This window comes from Ranitomeya variabilis, chromosome 3, assembly GCF_051348905.1.
Source record: "Ranitomeya variabilis isolate aRanVar5 chromosome 3, aRanVar5.hap1, whole genome shotgun sequence".
NCBI classification, from domain to species: domain Eukaryota; kingdom Metazoa; phylum Chordata; class Amphibia; order Anura; family Dendrobatidae; genus Ranitomeya; species Ranitomeya variabilis.
The window spans coordinates 257848809-257863587 of record NC_135234.1 but is presented as its reverse complement, the minus strand read 5'-3'; the positions used below and the strand labels follow the sequence as shown (position 1 = coordinate 257863587).

Sequence of the window (14779 nt, the reverse complement as noted above, 5' to 3'; positions counted from 1 at the left end):
AATGGCACTGCCAATACCAATTTGTTGACATGATTGTTGATAGTAAAAATATTCAGGGGCCCTGCCCCACATTTACACCAGTTAATACTTTGCGCCAACTACCACTGTCTGCAAGTCAGCAGAGGAGCCCACCCCTGTACCTAGGTATGCCACCTGTTTATTTGTGAATTTTTTTTTTTGCCAGACATTAACCTCACTTTATTATTTTGGCCTACTATCTGTGTCAGACACTCCTTACAGTTGTCCTACAGTGAACAAAGCTAGGCCGCCTGCGTACTCCTGTAACCTATTTTTAACTGCATTTTGCCTATTACTTTTTTAGGCCTACTAACTGTGTCTGCCCCTCGGTGCAGTCATCCTCCGCTGACCATACCAATGCTGCCTGTGTACCCCTGTAGCCTAATTTAAACTGCATAGAGCCTGCTTTTTTATTTTAGGCCTAGGAAGTCTGTCTGCGGTCCCTCCATGCAATCATCCTCCGCTGACCACACCAATGCTGCCTGTGTACCCCTGTAACCAATTTAAACCTGCATAGAGCCTACTTTTTTTATTTTAGGCCTAGTAAGTCTGTCTGCGGTCCCCCCTTGGAATCGTCCTCCGCTGACCACATCAATGCTCCCTGTGTACCCCTGTAACCAATTTAAACCTGCATTGAGCCTACTTTTTTATTTTAGGCCTAGTAAGTCTGTCTGCGGTCCCCCCTTGCAATCGTCCTCCGCTGACCACACCAATGCTGCCTGTGTACCCCTGTAACCAATTTAAACCTGCATAGAGCCTACTTTTTTATTTTAGGCCTAGTAAGTCTGTCTGCAGTCCCCCCTTGCAATCGTCCTCCGCTGACCACACCAATGCTGCCTGTGTACCCCTGTAGCCTATTTAAAACTGCATAGAGCCTGCTTTTTTATATTTTAGGCCTAGGAAGTCTGTCTGCGGTCCCTCCTTGCAATCGTCCTCCGCTGACCACACCAATGCTGCCTGTGTACCCCTGTAGCCTAATTTAAACTGCATAGAGGCTGCTTTTCCATTTTAGGCCTAGGAAGTCTGTCTGCGGTCCCCCCTTGCAATCGTCCTCCGCTGACCACACCAATGCTGCCTGTGTACCCCTGTAGCCTAATTTAAACTGCATAGAGCCTGCTTTTTTATTTTAGGCCTAGGAAGTCTGTCCGCGGTCCCTCCTTGCAATCGTCCTCCGCTGACCACACCAATGCTGCCTGTGTACCCCTGTAACCAATTTAAACCTGCATAGAGCCTACTTTTTTATTTTAGGCCTAGTAAGTCTGTCTGCGGTCCCCCCTTGCAATCGTCCTCCGCTGACCACACCAATGCTGCCTGTCTACCCCTGTAGCCTAATTTAAACTGCATAGAGGCTGCTTTTTCATTTTAGGCCTAGGAAGTCAGTCTGCGGTCCCTCCTTGCAATCGTCCTCTGCTGACTACACCAATGCTGCCTGTGTACCCCTGTAGCCTAATTTAAACTGCATAGAGGCTGCTTTTTCATTTTAGGCCTAGGAAGTCTGTCGCGGTTCCTCCTTGCAATCGTCCTCCGCTGACCACACCAAAGCTGCCTGTGTACCCCTGTAGCCTAATTTAAACTGCATAGAGCCTGCTTTTTCATTTTAGGCCTAGGAAGTCTGTCTGCGGTCCCTCCTTGCAATCGTCCTCCGCTGACCACACCAATGCTGCCTATGTACCCCTGTAACCAATTTAAAACTGCACAGAGCCAACTTTTTTATTTAACACATACTACCTTTGTCTGTCTGCACCACTCAATACCGCTGTCCTCCACTGAAAAAAGCTGAGCTTCAATCTGCAGGCTTTCGGCCTACATTTTAAATATTAAACTGCATTTGGGCTACTAGTTTGGGTAAGCCTAGTAACGGTGTCTGCCGCACCTTGGTGTTGTCCTGTCTTGGTTTTCCTGAGCTTCAATCTTCAGGCTTTCGGCCCACATTTTAAATATTAAACTGCATTTGGCCTACTACTTTGGTTGGGCCTTGTAACGGTGTCTGCCCCTCCTGGGTTTTCTCCTGTTTGGTTTTTCTGAGCTTCAATCTTCAGGCTTTCGGCCTACATTTTAAATATTAAACTGCATTTGGCCTACTACTTTGGTTGGGCCTAGTAATAGTGTCTGCCGCTCCTGGATTTTCTCCTGTTTGGTTTTCCTGAGCTTCAATCGTCAGGCTTTCGGCCTAAATTTTAAATATTAAACTGCATTTGGGCTACTAGTTTGTGTGGGTCTAGTAACGGTGTCTGCCGCACCTTGGTGTTGTCCTGTCTTGGTTTTCCTGTGCTTCAATCTTCAGGCTTTCGGCCTACATTTTAAATATTAAGCTGCATTTGGCCTACTACTTTGGTTGGGCCTAGTAACGGTGTGTGCCGCTCCTGGGTTTTCGCCTGTTTGGTTTTTCTGAGCTTCAATCTTCAGGCTTTCGGCCTACATTTTAAATATTAAACTGCATTTGGCCTACTACTTTGGTTGGGCCTAGTAATAGTGTCTGCCGCTCCTGGATTTTCTCCTGTTTGGTTTTCCTGAGCTTCAATCTTCAGGCTTTCGGCCTACATTTTAAATATTAAGCTGCGTTTGTGCTACTAGTTTGGTTGGGGCCTACTAACGGTGTCTTCCGCTCCTTGGTGTTCTCCAGGTTTACTTGCCTGAGCTTCAATCTTCAGGCTCTCATTAAGTAGTTTGTAATATAACACTGCAGTTGGCCTACTAGTTTGGTTGGGGCCTACTAACGGTGTCTGCCGCTCCAAGGTGTTCTCCAGGTTTACTTGCCTAAGCTTCAATCTTCAGGCTCTCATTAAGTAGTTGGTAATATAACACTGCAGTTGGCCTACTAGTTTGGTTGGGGCCTACTAACGGTGTCTGCCGCTCCAAGGTGTTCTCCAGGTTTACTTGCCTGAGCTTCAATCTTCAGGCTCTCATTAAGTAGTTGGTAATATAACACTGCAGTTGGCCTACTAGTTTGGTTGGGGCCTACTAACGGTGTCTGCCACTCCAAGGTGTTCTCCAGGTTTACTTGCCTGAGCTTCAATCTTCAGGCTCTCATTAAGTAGTTGGTAATATAACACTGCAGTTGGCCTACTAGTTTGGTTGGGGCCTACTAACGGTGTCTGCCGCTCCTTGGTGTTCTCCTCCACTGAACAGAGCTGAGCTTCAATCTTCAGGCTCTCATTAAGTAGTTGGTAATATAACACTGCAATTGGCCTACTAGTTTGGTTGGGTGGGGCCTACTAACGGTGTCTGCCGCTCCTTGGTGTTCTCCAGGTTTACTTGCCTGAGCTTCAATCTTCAGGCTCTCATTAAGTAGTTGGTAACATAACACTGCAGTGGGCCTACTACTTTGGTTGGGCCCTAGTAACAGTGTCTGCCACTCCTTGCTTGTCTCCTCCACTGAATAAAGCTTAGCTTCAATCTTCAGGCTTTCGGCCTATAGAGAATTTCAAACTGCATTTGGTCTACTACTTTGGTTGGGCCTAGTAACGGTGTCTGCCGCACCTTGGTGTTGTCCTGTGTTATTTTCCTGAGCTTCAATCTTCAGGCTTTCGGCCTATATTTTTTATATTAAAATGCATTGGGCCTGCTAGTGTGGTTGGGCCCTTAAAACGGTGTCTGCCGCTCCTGGCTTTTCTCCTGTGTTGTTTTCCTGAGCATCAATCTTCAGGCTTTCGGCCTATATTTTTAATATTAAACTGCATTGGGCCTACTAGTGTGGTCGGGCCCTTAAAACGGTGTCTGCCGCTCCTGGGTTTTCTCCTGTTTTGTTTTCCTGAATTTCAATCTTCAGGTTTTCGGCCTACATTTTAAATATTAAACTGCATTTGGCCTACTACTTTGGTTGGGCCTAGTAACGGTGTCTGCCGCACCTTGGTGTTGTCCTGTGTTATTTTCCTGAGCTTCAATCTTCAGGCTTTCGGCCTATATTTTTAATATTAAACTGCATTGGGCCTACTAGTCTGGTTGTGCCCTTAAAACGGTGTATGCCGCTCCTGGGTTTTCTACTCCACTGAACAAAGCAATGCCGCCTGGTTAGTCCTGTTACGAATTTTGAACTGCATTTAGCCCACCTTATTATTTGGTCCTATATCTGTGTTTCCTCCTCATCCTGCCCATTGCCCAGCCAGTGCTAGATAAGTCTTGTGGTACATTGACCCAGACCACTACATTCCCCTTGCATGCTACACAGCCACAATCTGACCCTGCTGAAAGTCAGGTTCCCCTTCCCGCATACTATACCACCTTACACAGGGACAAAGAGGAAGGTGCAGATGAAAGTGCAGGTTCCTTCATCAGGTGGGGGGGCATACTCATTGGCGACGTCACTGGCACAGGGCCCCTCAGAGTATGCAAAAGTGTCACTGCCGGTTGGAGGCGCCCCCGCCGTGCAAACACACCGCCGTACTTTGAGGGGCCCTGTGCCAGTGCCAATGCGAATGAGTGGGCCCCCCCTGCTTGCTCAGGATCACAGCACTTGCAAAGTTGAAACACTTACCTCTCACTGCTCCACCGCCGTGACGTAGTCCACGTTTCCTGGGCCCACTAAAAACTTGAACCAGCCCTACCCCCCACAACTTTAGCCAAATGACCCCCAATTTCCAATGCCTAACTATTATTATAAAGTAAATTAAGATTGACAAGCTTCAGTAACAAGAATGGATGTTTTTGCCATTAAAATGGGCACTGTAGGTGTTTTCCTGGCCTCCACTCACTGCCGACTATGCTTCCCCATTGACTTGCATTGGGTTTCGTGTTTCGGTCGATCCCCGACTTTTGGCGATAATCGGACGATTTCACTCGACTTGACTTTTGACGAAACCCGACTCGATCCTAAAAAAGTGAAAGTCGCTCAACCCTAGTGAGTATATTCGTTATCCGAGATTTCCCGAGCATGCTCGGGTGGTCTCAGAGTATTTTGGCATGCTCGAAGATTCAGTTTATGGCGACGCAGCTACATGATGTGTGCCTGCTAGACATCTTGAATACATGTGGGGATTCCCTAACAAACAGGCAATCCCCACATCTATTCAAGCTGTATAGCAGCCGCAAATCATGCAGCTGCGTCAACATAAACTAAATCTCCAAGAATGCCAAAATTCTCGGAGACCACCAGAGCATGCTTGGGAAATCTCAAGTAACGAGTATACTCTGTCATCACTAGACTGTATATACAGTGAGGGAGCATTATACTGTGTATAAGAGAGCATCATCCTGTGTATAGGGGAGCTGTACAGGGGGAGACTCGGGACAATATTAAATGTAAAGTGGGAACTTATTGTTATAGGGGAACTCAGGTTACTGTGACTGTCAAAGGGGCACACAGAGGGCATTATAGCTTTCTAGGGGATAAAATGTGGGCACTGTTTTCTAGGGCACTTGCCCTCGGCATTACTATATTCTGAAGGATTGCTTTAGATTTTAGAGGGCAAAGAAAACCACACAGCAGGTGCAGTAATAGGGACACATACAGCAGCAGCGGCTCAGCATTGGGATATCAGCAGGATAAGGAGTTTGTGCAGGTTGGGAATAGTCCAACTGAGGACAGTGTTGAAAATATGAGACTTGAAATGTGTCTCTGTTCTAATCTTTGCAGCTGAGTCCTGGCTGGAAGAGGTTGTCATGTTGGTCTAGGCCAGATGGAATCGACGGGAAAAGTGAACGATTTCATCAGAAAGAACGTCCTCTGTAAGTCATTAACTGTGCATTAATCTCTTATATGTTCTGGAGGACTGGTATTTACCACTGACCATATGGCGGTAATATCCATGTTGGTCTTTGTATAGAGAATATTTTCAGTAACAGCGCAGTCATCTGCTGAGGTTCTCCTACATCCACTATTAGGGTGCGTCACCCAGTTGTAATCAAGGTTACCTGGTTAGGGGCCCACTCAGAAATTTCGCCTCCCCTGAACCAAAACCCTAGGTATGCCTCTGTAAACAAAACATAACCTAACACGTATACAAAGCACCTACATAATACCCTGATCAGAAGATGAGGATATTCCTCTGAAACCGCATACATATAATATAACCCAACCCATAACAATATACACATTTTATCACAATTGTATATGCTTATTAATTCAATACGATCATCCCTTTTTACTATATGGTGTACTATTACATCATGGTGGGGTGTGGGTGGATGGACTGGGCTCAGGAGATAACCCCGGTCTGAAAAGGGGCTGTCTTATACATCATACATTAAAAACTACAGATCGACTTGCAAGAAAAGCCTTCATGCAGCTCAATTAAAGGAAAAATGAAAGAAAACAGATGCCAAATTTTGTCAATACACAAAAATGGCAAAATAATAAACATTTTTGTTGTAGATACCAAACAAATGTCCATAGAAAATGAAAAAGGACAAAAAACTCACAAAGATGTAGTAACAACAATAGGTGGATGAAACACACCGCAACTGAGTATAATCCTAAATAAGATTCTTTATTACAAAATATTAAAAATACATAACACACATGGTAAAATGAGAACAACTGGAACCCAATGAACAGGACACAAAAAGTGACCGGCACATGAAGCCAATAGCAAGGCCAAGTAGAAATTCAATGCCCCATAAAGTGCTAAATATAATATAATCAGACATGAATGTCAATGCAGAAGCGTTATAGATTCAGTAATCACATACTTTGAAAAGGTGCATGGTGTCAAAGACATCCACAGTAACATCAATATATGCGTTTACCAAGCTTTAGAAAAAATACAAGGTGTCAAATAAAAAAATAAAAAATGCATAGTGCCTAAGACATCCCCTGTAACATAAATAAATGCCTTTATCTAGCTTTAGAAAAGGTACATGGTGTCAAATGTCAGACGTAAACAGGCTAAAATAAGCCCTAAAAGTGCAAAATCAAGCAGGATAGAGAGGCATGATATACTTACAGAGTAATAGCAAGGCAGAGTGCCGGTGACAAGTTGGTCCCTGCCGCCCCAACGCACGTTTCGTAGAGACTTCCTCAGGAGGCGTGCATTGGGGGGAGGGTTTCAACCATTTATACCATGTCCAGCCAATAAGAATACCAGAATTAGACTAAATTACAAACGTATAACAACTGTGCACAAACTGCCAATGCTGACGTCCAGTGATATCCGGTATCAGCGGCGCATGCGTCGCCGCCACGGCAACCAAGGGACCATCAAGGAAGCGGCCGTGGAACGCAAGCAAGCAGAGCCGTCATGGAGACTAAGTCTGCATACCGCGCGCCGAGCGCCACCTACCAAATGATCCGGCACCATGGAAGCGGCGCATGCGCACACCGGACAGACGGGGTCTATTAGAAAGAAGACAAACAAGAATGCGGGAGAATAATCACAATGTGAGTGAATCAAGGCACATGAGCCTGGGCAAGGTGACTACGTGCATATGAGACTAATGTGCACAATGAATAAATATGTGCTGGTATTACCATAAACATCGCATACAGACTAAAACGCTGAACAAAATATGTGAGAATTAAAAATAGTAACAGCGTGCATTAGAGATAAATGTGAACACTAATTTATCATTTTTGTTGTGTAGGAACAGAGAGGCACTTTTACTATGTGTAGACACAAAGGGGACACTATTATCATGTGAATGCACAGAGGGACACTTATGGGAATAAAGGGGATACTGTTACCATGTGTGGGCACAGAAAGAGAAGGGACACTTTTACTTTGTGGGGACCCAGAACAGTCACTATTACCAAGTGTGGACACAGAGATTGCTATGTGTGAACACAGAATTTCAAGCAGCTATAAGGTGTATATGATGAAACGCAAGTCCAAACAGTACCATAGTGTATGCAGAATGTGAGTGTTGATAGCAAAAACCCATTGTGAACAGATAGTTAAATGGGAGAAAATACTTTTGTTGATGAATGTGACCTGAAAAGTAAGGAAGAGCGAAAAAGTTACCTGAAATGTAAATTGTTCCCTACGCAATACTGATGAATCACGATACTTGTGCTCTCTGTGTATTATATACACTAATGCAATCCAGTAAGGATATAAGAGATATAGTAAGCAAGAGTATGCAATGGTTGATGTTAATGTAGTTGTGGAAATTATACAGGAGTGTACTGGATGTGAAAGGTCAACTCCGTGTCCCATGAGACTTAGGATGCATTTATATTGCACAGTTATCACTAATGAGCGTTCCTAGAAACATTTCATGATAATTGTGCAGTCTATAAAGGCTGACGATCACATGATGAACAAACAAAATATTAATTTGATGGCTGAAATGATCTTTTGGTTTGCAAAAATATTATTTTTGGCAGACTATTGTCCTATGTGAACAAGGCTTGTGCTGAAGAGAACAATAAAAGTCTATGTGCACCGAACAATCTATTACATATCAATCAGGGTGCATAAGAAGTGATGTCTGCCAGGCTATTAAACGACCATCCATCACTTGTCACGTTGTTGTTACCACAACGGAGCGGAGACAGAAGACCACAGTGTCTGGTTGCTCCTACTCCGCCGCTGAGAAGAAGCACTTCTCCAGTATATTAAATGTGTTTATTTCTTCCAGCAGAACAAGGGTTAATTGGACATGTTGGAAATTCCTGTGTTCAGCTGTGCTTGGTTAACCGCTCCTTTAAGCTATGAAATCTGGGCTCTAGTCCTAGTCCTTGTCAGAGTTAGCACTTGCGTCATGACAATAGGAGGGAGAGAAGTTGATTTGAGAAGGATTACTGGAGGAGTTAGAAGTGAGTAACGAGTATATTCGCTCATCACTACTTACCACTATGTGGTATTTGTTTTTCTTTTTTAATACATTTGCAAAAATTTCCAAATTTCAAGAGGATAGATGAAGGGGTTACTGTGGATACAGTCCACGCTGCAGATATATAGTAAATCCAAAAGATATTTCTTATAAAGAATGGTGCTTTATTCAATGCATTTCAAAGTTTAAGTGACTTCTTCATCAGAAAATACCACATAAATACAGAATCACAAGAGTGTCGCTTTAAATAGAGAAAAATTTCAAATAACGGCGCCAATAAAGTCACACGATGAAACAGACAATGTCAGAGTTCACAGATGCAACACATGATGCATTCATAAAATGAAGTTTTTCTAACATAATCTAACACAATATATATATATATATATATATATATATATATATATATATATATATATATATATATATATACCGTATATACTCGAGTATAAGCCGACCCGAGTATAAGCCGATCCCCCTAATTTTGCCACAAAAAACTGGGAAAACTTATTGACTCGAGTATAAGCCTAGGGTGGAAAATGCAGCAGCTACCGGTGAATTTCAAAAATAAAAATAGATGCTCCATACCGTTCATTATGGCCCCATAGCTGTGCCATATAGTGCTCTGCACCATTCATTATTGCCCCATAGGTGTGCCATATAGTGCTCTGCACCGTTCATTATTGCCCCATAGCTGTGCCATATAGTGCTCTGCACCGTTCATTATTGCCCCATAGCTGTGCCATATAGTGCTCTGCACCGTTCATTATTGCCCCATAGCTGTGCCATATAGTGCTCTGCACCGTTCATTATTGCCCCATAGCTGTGCCATATAGTGCTCTGCACTGTTCATAATTGCCCCATAGCTGTGCCATATAGTGCTCTGCACCGTTCATAATTGCCCCATAGCTGTGCCATATAGTGCTCTGCACCGTTCATAATTGCCCCATAGCTGTGCCATATAGTGCTCTGCACCATTCATAATTGCCCCATAGCTGTGCCATATAGTGCTCTGCACCGTTCATAATTGCCCCATAGCTGTGCCATATAGTGCTCTGCACCGTTCATAATTGCCCCATAGCTGTGCCATATAGTGCTCTGCACCGTTCATAATTGCCCCATAGCTGTTATGACCCCAATGGCAGAGGGTCTTAGGAATAAATACCAAGTCTGCAAACATAAAAAACCAGCTCATAGGGCAGTGGTAACTGGGCTGACCATATATCTAATCCTAGCACCACAAATAGAAGTAGCCGGGGAACGTGCCTACGTTGGTTCTAGACGTCTCGCGCCAGCCGGAGAACTAACTAACCCTAGAAGGGAAAAGAAAGACCTTTCTTGCCTCCAGAGAAAAGACCCCCAAAGTTGGATACAAGCCCCCAACAAATAATAACGGTGAGGCAAGAGGAAAAGACAAACATAAGAATGAGCTAGGTATTTAGCAAAGAGAGGCCCACTAGCTAATAGCAGAATATAGTAAGATAACTTATATGGTCAGCAAAAACCCTATTAAAATATCCACGCTGGATATTCAAGAACCCCCGAACCATCTAACGGCCGGGGGGAGAACACCAGCCCCCTAGAGCTTCCAGCAAAGTCAGAAATCACATTTAGTACAAGCTGGACAAAAATAGAAGCAAAGCAAGTAACTCAAAAAAAACAAAGAAGCAGGACTTAGCTTAATTATGCAAGAGCCAGGACCAGCAGACAGGAGCAACAGAAGGATCTGATTACAACGATGCCAGGCACTGGACTAAGGATCCAGGAAGTTTATATAGCGACACCCCTGGACTAACGACCCAGGTGAGTGCCAAACTGAAGAAAGACAATCCCAGAGTCATATCACTAGTGACCACAAGAGGGAGCCAAAAAGTCTAATTCACAACACATAGCTGTGCCATATAGTGCTCTGCACCTTTCATAATTGCCCCATAGCTGTGCCATATAGTGCTCTGCACCGTTCATTATTGCCCCATAGCTGTGCCATATAGTGCTCTGCACCATTCATAATTGCCCCATAGATGTGCCATAGAAAGCTGTGCCATAGAAAGCTGTGCTGCTGCTGCTGCAATAAAAATAATAAAAGACATACTCACCTCTCTTGCTTGCAGCTCCTCAGCGTCCCGTCCCGGCGTCTCTCTGCACTGACTGATCAGGCAGAGGGCGGCGCGCACACTATATGCGTCATCGCGCCCTCTGACCTGCACATTCAGTGCGGAGAGACGCCGGGAAGACTGAGCGGCGCCCGGCGTGTGGAACGCGGACAGATGAATATGACATACTAACCTGCTCCCGGCGTCCCGCTCCTTCCCCCGGACAGCTGGTCTTCGGTGCCGCAGCCTCTTCCTCTGTCAGCGGTCACCGTTACCGCTGATTAGAGAAATGAATAGGCGGCTTCGCCCCTATGGGAGTGGAGTCCATATTAATTTCTCTAATGAGCGGTCCCACGTGACCGCTGAACAGGGGAAGAGCTGTGGCACCCGGAGACCGTGGGACGGGCAGGGGGAGCGCCAGGAGCGCCGGAAGCAGGTAAGTATGCCTCAGCGCCCTCTCCCCCTCACCCGCCGACCCCACCACCGACCGTGACTCAAATATAAGCCGAGAGGGGCACTTTTAGCCCAAAAATTTGGGCTGAAAATCTCGGCTTATACTCGAGTATATACGGTATATATATAAATATTTCATGGTATTAATAATTATTTTCTATTTTCTATTGCCAAGAAGAAAAAAAGAAAAAAAACGAACCCATGAAAAACAAAGCGAACTCTAAAAAAATTGAGTGTGAACCTGCAACAAAAAGTGGACATGATTAACAATCGAAACACTCTCTTGAATCTTCACATAGACCACAGTGTCCGATGAACGTCATTGAAAGCAAAAAGATCATTACCATCATATAATTAAATGATATAAAAAGGATATACAGTTTATTAAAAATTGATTAAAAACAATGGTGTGCAGAGTGTACATTAATGAGAAAAAAATGAACTTTCTTGAATTTGCTAAATGGCTGCAATGAAACAAAGAGTGAACAATTTAAATGGGTCTGAATACTTTACGTACCCACTGTATATGGTATGAGCCCCTATATGAGCCTTTCATTCGCCTGACAGGATGATGAGATAACTGGCAGCACCTAAGATTTTTATACCTTTGCAGTGCCCATGGGGGAACTAGATGTTATAGGTGCCAGGGCCAGCCTCTTAGTGTGTGTGTGTGTGTGCGTGTGTGTGTGCATGCGTGCGTGCGTGCGTGTGTGTGCAGTTTCAAGGATGAAAGCTGACAAGGGTATTAATGTAAACATAGTCCGCAGCGATGGTATCACAGTGCTTCATACAAGCTTGAAATTTTAGGTAGCAAAAGAGTTGGTCACCATGATGTTTAAGATGAAATTTTCCCAGTTATAACTGTCAGTTATATACCGGGTTACTATCTTAATTCACACAGTCCTTCAGTTATACTACCACCAAGGATGGGCCTACACAGTTTGGTTCACTGTGGAAATAGTGTTCACTGCTTACTCGCGATTATGTTAGTAAGATAACTTATATGGTCAGCAAAAACCCTATTAAAATATCCACGCTGGATATTCAAGAACCCCCGAACCATCTAACGGCCGGGGGGAGAACACCAGCCCCCTAGAGCTTCCAGCAAAGTCAGAAATCACATTTAGTACAAGCTGGACAAAAATAGAAGCAAAGCAAGTAACTCAAAAAAAACAAAGAAGCAGGACTTAGCTTAATTATGCAAGAGCCAGGACCAGCAGACAGGAGCAACAGAAGGATCTGATTACAACGATGCCAGGCACTGGACTAAGGATCCAGGAAGTTTATATAGCGACACCCCTGGACTAACGACCCAGGTGAGTGCCAAACTGAAGAAAGACAATCCCAGAGTCATATCACTAGTGACCACAAGAGGGAGCCAAAAAGTCTAATTCACAACACATAGCTGTGCCATATAGTGCTCTGCACCTTTCATAATTGCCCCATAGCTGTGCCATATAGTGCTCTGCACCGTTCATTATTGCCCCATAGCTGTGCCATATAGTGCTCTGCACCATTCATAATTGCCCCATAGATGTGCCATAGAAAGCTGTGCCATAGAAAGCTGTGCTGCTGCTGCTGCAATAAAAATAATAAAAGACATACTCACCTCTCTTGCTTGCAGCTCCTCAGCGTCCCGTCCCGGCGTCTCTCTGCACTGACTGATCAGGCAGAGGGCGGCGCGCACACTATATGCGTCATCGCGCCCTCTGACCTGCACATTCAGTGCGGAGAGACGCCGGGAAGACTGAGCGGCGCCCGGCGTGTGGAACGCGGACAGATGAATATGACATACTAACCTGCTCCCGGCGTCCCGCTCCTTCCCCCGGACAGCTGGTCTTCGGTGCCGCAGCCTCTTCCTCTGTCAGCGGTCACCGTTACCGCTGATTAGAGAAATGAATAGGCGGCTTCGCCCCTATGGGAGTGGAGTCCATATTAATTTCTCTAATGAGCGGTCCCACGTGACCGCTGAACAGGGGAAGAGCTGTGGCACCCGGAGACCGTGGGACGGGCAGGGGGAGCGCCAGGAGCGCCGGAAGCAGGTAAGTATGCCTCAGCGCCCTCTCCCCCTCACCCGCCGACCCCACCACCGACCGTGACTCAAGTATAAGCCGAGAGGGGCACTTTTAGCCCAAAAATTTGGGCTGAAAATCTCGGCTTATACTCGAGTATATACGGTATATATATAAATATTTCATGGTATTAATAATTATTTTCTATTTTCTATTGCCAAGAAGAAAAAAAGAAAAAAAACGAACCCATGAAAAACAAAGCGAACTCTAAAAAAATTGAGTGTGAACCTGCAACAAAAAGTGGACATGATTAACAATCGAAACACTCTCTTGAATCTTCACATAGACCACAGTGTCCGATGAACGTCATTGAAAGCAAAAAGATCATTACCATCATATAATTAAATGATATAAAAAGGATATACAGTTTATTAAAAATTGATTAAAAACAATGGTGTGCAGAGTGTACATTAATGAGAAAAAAATGAACTTTCTTGAATTTGCTAAATGGCTGCAATGAAACAAAGAGTGAACAATTTAAATGGGTCTGAATACTTTACGTACCCACTGTATATGGTATGAGCCCCTATATGAGCCTTTCATTCGCCTGACAGGATGATGAGATAACTGGCAGCACCTAAGATTTTTATACCTTTGCAGTGCCCATGGGGGAACTAGATGTTATAGGTGCCAGGGCCAGCCTCTTAGTGTGTGTGTGTGTGTGCGTGTGTGTGTGCATGCGTGCGTGCGTGCGTGTGTGTGCAGTTTCAAGGATGAAAGCTGACAAGGGTATTAATGTAAACATAGTCCGCAGCGATGGTATCACAGTGCTTCATACAAGCTTGAAATTTTAGGTAGCAAAAGAGTTGGTCACCATGATGTTTAAGATGAAATTTTCCCAGTTATAACTGTCAGTTATATACCGGGTTACTATCTTAATTCACACAGTCCTTCAGTTATACTACCACCAAGGATGGGCCTACACAGTTTGGTTCACTGTGGAAATAGTGTTCACTGCTTACTCGCGATTATGTCCTGATATGGTTCCCTGTTACAGGGCGTACAAAAGATGCAGAAGAACAAGGGCACTCACACTGGCAGAAACATTAAAGCCGTGGAGTGTAACAGAAGAGCCCTTGTACAGCTCTATCTCTTCTCTATGAAGATTGAAATTTAAGATGCCCTCCTGGCATGTCAGTTTCAAACCGATTGAAGATTAAGGGAAGCGGGACCTAGGCTAAAGGCAGAGCAACCTAGGAAGTCGACCTCTCCTCACGTCGCTCCTCACAGGAATGAGAGGAAATCCTCCCCGACTCTACCCTCAGCAACTTCTAGAGGCTTCTTCAGGAAACCAGGCTGAGAGAGGGTCATGTGACCAAACTCTTGCACCTTTACACTTTGGACAGTAGATGGCAGTATAAGACAATTTGTTAAATAGACTGACCGTGCTCCAGGAGAGAATAGCACAGGGCAAACTAGGACAATTTATCAAAT

The 14779-nt window shown here is 44.5% G+C and overlaps 1 protein-coding gene across 1 annotated transcript in view; it reads right to left on the bottom strand.

Annotated features, from left to right (window-relative positions):
- Positions 1 to 14779, bottom strand: part of LOC143815804 (contactin-associated protein-like 5) — a 1144596-nt gene that overhangs the window by 176026 nt on the left and 953791 nt on the right. The gene's annotated exons all lie outside the window — the stretch shown is intronic.